Below are 8353 nucleotides of genomic sequence, written 5' to 3'. Positions count from 1 at the left end.
TTCTCCACCATCTCCATGCTAGCCAAGTTGTTGCAGCTCCCTCCGTCTATTATGACGCGCACAGAACGTTCCTTCACAACTCCCTCGGTATGGAACAAATTGTGCCTCTGATTTTGCTCAGCTTGTGTGACCTGCACACTCAAAACGCGTTGAGCAACTAAACATTCATACCTGTCAGCGTCTTCAGGAGCCATGTATTGCGTCTCATGATCAGAATCATCTCCACCATGTTCTTCACGTGTAATAAGAGCCAATGTCTCCTCATCATAGTCACTAGCGGACTCATATCCACCATCCGCGGTAGCAATCATCACACGCGGAGATTTGCATTCTCTCGCATAATGACCTCCTCCCTTACAACGACGACAAATAATATCACTTGTGTGCCCTGTTGATGCCATGGAAGAAGAAGAACGCTGTGCAGGCCCCGCAGGTGCGCTCTTGGCAGATAATGGTGGTTGTGCCTGTTTTCTTGTATCACGGCTGGAGGTGGCACCGGATGGAGGTGCTGGTGCAGTTGAAGTAGAAGATGCACGTGGTGTCCATGATGAAGGTCGGCCTGCAGAAAAGTTAGTTCGCGCCAATGCTTGTCGATCCTGCACTTCACGTTCAGCTTTACAAGCAAGATGGAATAAACGAGTGATATTAGTATACTCCTTATAGTCTAGAATGGTCTGAATCTCTCTATTTAATCCACCTAGAAAACGTGCAAGCATAGCTTCATTCTCCTCAACAATTGATGAGGACATCAATACAATTGTTACACCCACAGCCCCTGCTGCTATACATACTGGACCAATTACTAGAGCTCGTGCACGCCAACTAAATTACCAGGTACTTTCGTTTCTTGGTAATGATTCTAATGTTCATGAGAATATGATGCTGCCTAAATTGGATACATTTGTTTTGCTTACAAATGAAGGGCCTAGCTTGGAGAAGGATGAACATTGGAGCAAGAACAAGCATGGAGATGATGGCATGCGCAAGGGAAACAAGAACGGAGTTACAAGTGATGATTTCAGGACTTTGAAGCCACCATAATGGGTGCATGAAGCCTTGGACGAAATATACAAGATGCCACTTCATAAATTTCATCCCGAGGCTATTTTAGGTGCTGCGTCACCTTATTATTGGGCCAGGCCCATGTAATTTCGAAATACATAAGTATAGGCTATTTTTAGAGTCCGTATGTGTGGGGAAACAAGAGATAGGGTTGATTTTGGACCCCTCCACCAAGGGCCACGAAATTCCCCCCTCTTCCTCCATATATACAGCCCTTAGGGCATCGTTTAGACTTTGGGTTTTGTTTAGATTAAAAGTTCGCCATAGCTGCAACTTCGCGTACTTCGTTTGTGTTCAACGACCAGACAAAGGCGTCACAGAACCCCACCTTGATCAATAAAGCTTTCATCTTATATTCGCCATATCCAGATTGCAATCTCAGTTTCTTGCTTGTTCTTCGTTTGCTCGCAGGAAACAGACCCTCGTGGTCAGGTTGATCGTGCTCCGGCGTGGTCAATAACCTCTCGGAGTTGGTTTAGCGATTGCTAAGGCGCGACGTCCTCGCACGTTCGTAGTCGGATCGTCAAAGTCGACTTCCAACAAAGCGATATCCATCATCTCATCGAAAGACGGGACACCTTTGCCACTATCACGGAGGTAGCTCATCGGGGAAAACATCTTGGAATTCCTGCAAAAGAGATTGAAACACTAAAGGTAGCTCGTGAGAGGTGTTGGTTTTTGGTTCTCCATCCTTGCACACAAGGACGAAGTGCATAACACTCGATGGGTTCTCACACACTTCTCTCATATCACTTTTTATGGCAAATAGTATAAGGTTTTTCTCTCTAGGCGAAGAGGCGCTCAAGTTTGGCTTGTGGCTATCACTCACTTTTTGGTGGATCACTTTCTCACTCTTCTCTCCACGATGGGCGGCTTGCTTGTCGGCTATCACTTGACTAGGAGACATAGGTCGTAGCACATATTCCTTCCCTTTGATCTTGAAGCTATAGTGATTGGTGCGCCCGTTGTGGATGACACCACGGTCGAATTTCCATGGCCTACCAAGAAGGAGGTGGCCAACGGTCATGGGGACCACATCACACTCCAAAGTGTCTTCATATGCACCAATTTTGAAGGAGACTTGGACCGTATGCTCAACTCGGATAGTGCCGGAGTCACTTAGCCATTGAACCTTGTAGGGGTGCAGGTGCTTCCTCTTTACCAATTGAAGCTTGGAGCATAGTTCTTCACTTGCCAAGTTGTGGCAACTACCTCCATCGATGATGACCTTGACAGATCGTCCATTGATGCCGGGCTTGGTGTGGAAGATATGGCATCTTTGGTCTTCTTCTTGTTGATGGTGAAGAGTCAAGACTTTGGAGACAACAAGAGCAGGGCTCGTATCTTCATCGCAAAAGACTTGATCATCTTCATCCTCGTTCACGTGCCGGTGCATGGCCACTTGCTCAAGAGCTTCTATTTCATCTTCACTCATTGAGTCGTAGGTGCCATCATCGTTGAGGATCATGGTGTGCTTGTTTGTGCATTCATAGGACTTGTGGCCTCGGCCGCCGCAAGTGAAACACTTGAAGGAGCTTGTCTTGACGGTCTCATCGGTTGGAGTAGATGACGAAGCACGCGACTTGAAGTTGCTTGTAGTAGGAGGAAGACGACTTGAACTTGCCAAAGTTTTCTTGTAACTTGACTTGTCGTCGTTGCTTGGAGAAGGCTTGGTTGATGTCGAAGTTGGAGTAGTTGTTGAAGCTTGGTTATTGGAGAAGCCGTAGGTCTTGGATGAGTACTTGGCGTACTTGAAGTCATCTTGCACTTGGCGTTCCGCCTTTGTAGCTTGATGCACGAGCTCAATGAGGTTGGAGTAGGGTTGGAAGTCGGCGATCTTCTTGATGGGATGATTGAGTCCATTCAAGAACCGTGCCATTGTTTGCTCATCATCTTCCGTGACATTGTCTCGAATCATGGCAATCTCCATTTCCTTGTAGTATTCTTCAACACTCTTTGTTCCTTGCTTGAGGAGTTGTAGCTTCTGGAAGAGATCGCGGTTGTAGTATGTGGGCACAAAACGTGCTCGCATGACATCCTTCATTTGAGCCCAAGTGGTGATTGGAGGTTCACCTCTTGCTTGTCGGCGCTCAAGGACTTGTTCCCACCATATGAGCACATAGTCTTGGAACTCTAGTGATGCCATAGCGATCTTCTTCTCTTCCTCATAGTTGTGCAAACGAAAGATTTTTTCGACCTTCAATGCCCATGAGAGGCACTCTTCGGGATCATTACTTCCATTGAACTTGGGCATTGTGAATTTGAGCTTGCCATAGTGTTGCTCTTCATTGTGTTGTTGGCGATGGTGATGATGACGCCCTTGACGTGGAGGGTACTCATCCTCATGTTGCTCTTGGCATGGAGGAAGTCCATGATCAACTTGCTCTTGTTGAACTTGAGGTTGAGGTGGAGCTTGACGAGCTTGTGAAGGAGCTTGTGTAGCTTGACGTTGGACACGCGGATGGTAGTTCCTCTCTTGGATTTCTTCTCGAAGAGCTTCCTCTTGATTGCGCCGTTCGCGATTGCGGTTGGCGATGGCTCGACTTGATACTTGAAGGGCACATTCCGCCTCAAGAGCTTGTGCTTCTCGTTGTTGTTGTTGAAGACGATGAGCCTCGGCATCTTGTTGCTCTTGGTGTAGACGCGCTCGTTCTTCCTCTTGGCGCTGTAGTCATTGTCGTTCTTGAGCTTGAGCAAAAGCGACTTGGTTTGATTGAGGACGAGAGACTTGCTCATCGGCTTGCTCTTGTGAATGCTTGACGTGTAGTGGGTTGCGAGATGCATGACGGTCTTGACGCACGGCTTGTCGAAGAGTGTTCGAAGATGGTGTACTTGAGCCGGAGAAGGAATCGTCGGAGTGTCGACTTGAGTGGCTCCGTCTTGAGTATGACGATGTAGAAGGAGGCCGGTTCACCAACAAGGCACGGATCTCGTCCATTCTTGCATCGTTCTCTTGCTTGTGCGCGTCGAGCTTGTTGTCGAAGTAGTCGCGTGTACGTTGATCGGAGAGTCGCAAGTCGGTGGCGAGGTTGTCGATGCGGTCGTTCATTGCTTGTTGCTCTTGATGCAACGCTCGTTGTGCACCAAAGAGGTGGCTCTTGGTGACGTATGATGACATGTCGTCGTCTTGCTCGATGAAGAGTGGGTTGGTAGCAGTACTTGGCCTATCCATCATTTCAAGCAAAATGTGAGTGGTAGAAGGAGAAGAACTTATACCAATGTACCTTTGACCGATGTTGATGATGAATCAAGTTCACTCAAATGCGGACAATGAAATAGCACTATTGGTACCAATTCTTGTCGGTTCTCACACCTACACAAGTAAAAGATTATAGTGGAGCTTGGTTAGGATGGTGACACAAAATTTGATGCAATCGAAAGCGAGATTCAATAATGTTGGAAAGGATTCACAAATTGGCAAATGCAACAAGTAGACCAAGCAAGTATGGGTACACGGAAACACACTCGCAAATAGATAAATGGGATTGTGCAAACCAAAAGTGAGCCAAAATGTGGAATCCACAAAAATGCTCTTGTTGCACAATACTAGAGAGACGCTAGCACGATTGCACAATAGGCGGATACGGAGCTTGTGCACAACCTACGAGGCAAAAATGCAATGATCTCTATCCCAAGTATGCTATATGTATGGTATTTCGGTGCTATGATCCAAGATGATCTTATATGACAATCTTAATGTAGTATGATGCTATGGTTCTTGCTTATAAGCTCGTTGCTTATCTTTCCTCTTTCCTTAAAAGCTTGGGTGGCTCTTTCACTTTTGAGCTCTTTTCTCATGCAAAACTTTGCAAACCAAGATAGCAATTGTGTATGCTATGACAACTTTGTGACACACAAGTTGATTCCAAGATATGCACCACGGTGGTATGGTATGTATGCTATGGAGTATGATCACTAATGTGCACAAGTCACGTTGCCGGCAATACTCAATGGCTAGTCTCGATGGGTAAGCTACGCAAAAGTAAGGCCATGTGGGGTATCAATGCAATTGCAAGTTATGACAAAGATGTCGTCGAAGTTACCGTCCTTGGCGATGTTGAGTAGTCGATGGAGGTGAGCGGTGGTGATGGTGACGTCGAACCATACCTATATAGCCGAAACACAATAGGACACGGGAACCACAACTCAAAATCTCAAAGACCAAAACGTGTCAAAATTGACATAGGAGGTAGCGGTGAGCGGTGGTGGTGTTTGTGGAAAGTGTTGGGGTTATGCGGAAGGAAGCGTGGGCAACGAGGAAAAATTGGGGGAAAGTATGCGGAAATGGGCGTGGGGGGTGGAGTTGCTGCTCCCAGGGGCCGGATGTCCGGGCCAGCTGCCGGATGTCCGGGCGCTGGATCGTGGACGAACTCGAGGAACACCGCGGGCAAATGGGCAACTCCGGGCAAAATTCAGACGAAGTTGTGGATGGAAATTGTGGGAGAGATGGGGAAAAGCTAGATCAACTCGAAGCAAAGCAGATCCGTGGATCAAATCCAACAAAACTTCATCACACCAACAAATCACAAACAAAAAAATTGGGGCTATTTTTGGTGGGGATTTTCGGATTTAGGATGAAAACAACAAAATCAAGCTAGAAAACACGGGGTAGGGGCTCCAAAAACATGATGAACGTGGCTCATGATACCAAGATGATGTAGGGCGGAACCCTATGGTGACGATCTTTCACGTTTGGAGTGGATTCTACGGGGAATCACGAAGAACATGCGGAAGCACAAAGGGGAAACACGGGGAAAACGAGAGAGAATCACTAAACCGACAAGTAATTGATCACACAAGGGCTAGATCACCGAACACATAAGGTACCACAAGATTCAAAATCAACAAAGGAAAGATACAAAGGTAACCGTTCTTCTCCGAGAGGAGGTCTTGAATCCAGAAGGGGATCTTCCCGTATAGGGGTCTTGAATCCAAGTGGATCTTCTCCGAAGAGGCTGCGGTCTCTCACGAGGAGGATATCCGATGGATGAGCGAGGCTCTATCTCACAAATGAGCTAAATCAACGCTAACCCTAAAACGTACGGGGGAAGGGAGTATATATAGTCAAAGGGCGAAGGGATACATGGGTCAAGGCCCAAACGAGCTGCGCGCAGGCAGAAGGCGCTGGATGTCCGGGCTGGAGGGGCCGGATGTCCGGGCCAGTGGAGTTGACTCTTCTGTTCACTGGATGGGCGACGCCGGATGTCCGCTGGGAGGCGCCGGATGTCCGCGGCTTCGGGAGGTGCCGGATGTCCGGGGCGAGCGCCGGATGTCCGGGCTATCGGGGCAAGCTTCTGTGCTCCCTGGACGCCAGTGCCGGATGTCCGGGATTTAGGCCGGATTTCCGGTGGGGGCCAGATGTCCGGGCTGGATGCCGGATGTCCGGTCCCAGTAGCTAATTCTGCATGTGCCTGGCCTTGTGGATCTCCAGGGGCCGGATGTCCGGGGTCCTGGCCGGATGTCCGGTGCCTGGAGGCTGTTCTTGCCGTCTTCCATTGGTTTCCTTCTTCCATGGACTTGGGGTCTTAACCATCTTCATGTGCATCCTCGGGAGGGTCGTCTTGGCACCTAATCATGCACAACATTCCGGATTGAGGTAGTAGCCATGTCTCGAGCGGATCATATGAGATATCATTAAGGAGAGAAGTCACCTCGGTCTCGAGAGCTCTAGCACGTGCTCTAGTCATGGGTCCTCTTGGGGCTTGGTGAGGCGATGGAAGATCCATGGGGATGACCGAAGGATGCTCCGCCTTAGAGACACGATCACAATCATAATCATCATAGGCTAGCTTCTAGGGTTTAGCCTCTACGATCTCGTGGTAGATCAACTCTTGTAATACCCATATCATCAATATCAATCAAGCAGGAAGTAGGGTTTTACCTCCATCGAGAGTGCCCGAACCTGGGTAAACATTGTGTCCCTTGCCTCCTGTTACCATTAGCCTAAGACGCACAGATCGGGACCCCCTACCCGAGATCCGCCGGTTTTGACACTGACATTGGTGCTTTCATTGAGAGTTCCTCTGTGTCATTGCTACAAGGCTTGATGGCTCCTTCAATCGTCAACAACACGGTCCAGGGTGAGACTTTTCTCCCCGGACAGATCTTCGTGTTCGGCGGCTTCCCACTGTGGGCCAATTCGCTTGGCAAACTGGAACAGATCGACAGCTACGCCCCTGGCCACCAGGTCAGATTTGGAAACCTAAACTACACAGCCGATATCTGCGGAGACTTGATCTTCAACGGGTTCGGGCCTGCGCCAGGAGCGCCGGACAATCACAATGAGCATGGCTTAGACCTGCTATCGGACAATGCTCGGGATATCGCCCCTGCAGGAGCCCCGAACCTAAATCCAAAGCAGATTGCGTTGTCCAAGGACAGGAGGATGGACCCCACCTCGTAGGCCGCACACTCATCGGCGGTAAAGCCGAACACAGGCCTCACCCCCAAAGAAGCCTATGACACCGGACCCCCGGACTCGTATCCAGCTGTAGGTTCCAGTCCGCGCGCTCCCGAGCCTGCCGAACCTGGTTGGGCTCCGGTAATGGAGTTCACCGCTGTGGATATCTTCCAGCACTTGCCCTTTGGCGACGTGTTGAACTCATTAAAGTCTCTCTCTTTGTCAGGAGACTCTTGGCCAAACTATGTCCGGCTCGAGTGGGAAGCAGGCGACAAAGGAATTCATTGCCCACCCACCACCCACTTCATTGCCACGGTCGATGATTTAACCGACGTGCTTGACTTCGACTCCGAAGACATCGACAGTATGGACGACGATGTAGGAGAAGAACAGGAACCACCGCTCATGGGGCGGTGGACAGCCACCTCCTCATATGATATATATGGTGGACACTCCGAAGGAAACCAATGGCGATGAGGCAACGGAGGATAACCCCTCAGGGAAGAAAGCAAAGCATGGGCGTCGTCGGCGCCGCTCCAAGCCCCGCCACAACAATACTGGCACAGGAGACGAAAACAATCCGGATGGTGCCGAAGATGAATACAACCCTGATCAGCCTGCCTTCGAGCAGGCCGAGCAGGAAGACGGGCAGGTCAGCCCAAACGAATAGGCGACGGACGGATATCGGAGGAGGACAATTACATGCCCCCCTCTGAAGACGAGATTAGCCTCGGCGACGACAAGTTCGGCGTGCCTAAGGACCTCGTGGAGCAGGAGCGCTTTAAGCACCGTCTCATGGCCACTGCGAGGAGCCTGAAAAAGAAGCAGCAGCAGCTCCAAGATGATCAAGACCTGCTCACAGACAGATGGACTGAAGTCCTGGCAGCTGAG

The sequence above is a fragment of the Triticum dicoccoides genome, chromosome 1B, assembly GCF_002162155.2.
Source record: "Triticum dicoccoides isolate Atlit2015 ecotype Zavitan chromosome 1B, WEW_v2.0, whole genome shotgun sequence".
Lineage (NCBI taxonomy): Eukaryota > Viridiplantae > Streptophyta > Magnoliopsida > Poales > Poaceae > Triticum > Triticum dicoccoides.
The sequence above is the reverse complement of the archived record's forward strand: the minus strand, read 5'-3'. Positions refer to the sequence as shown.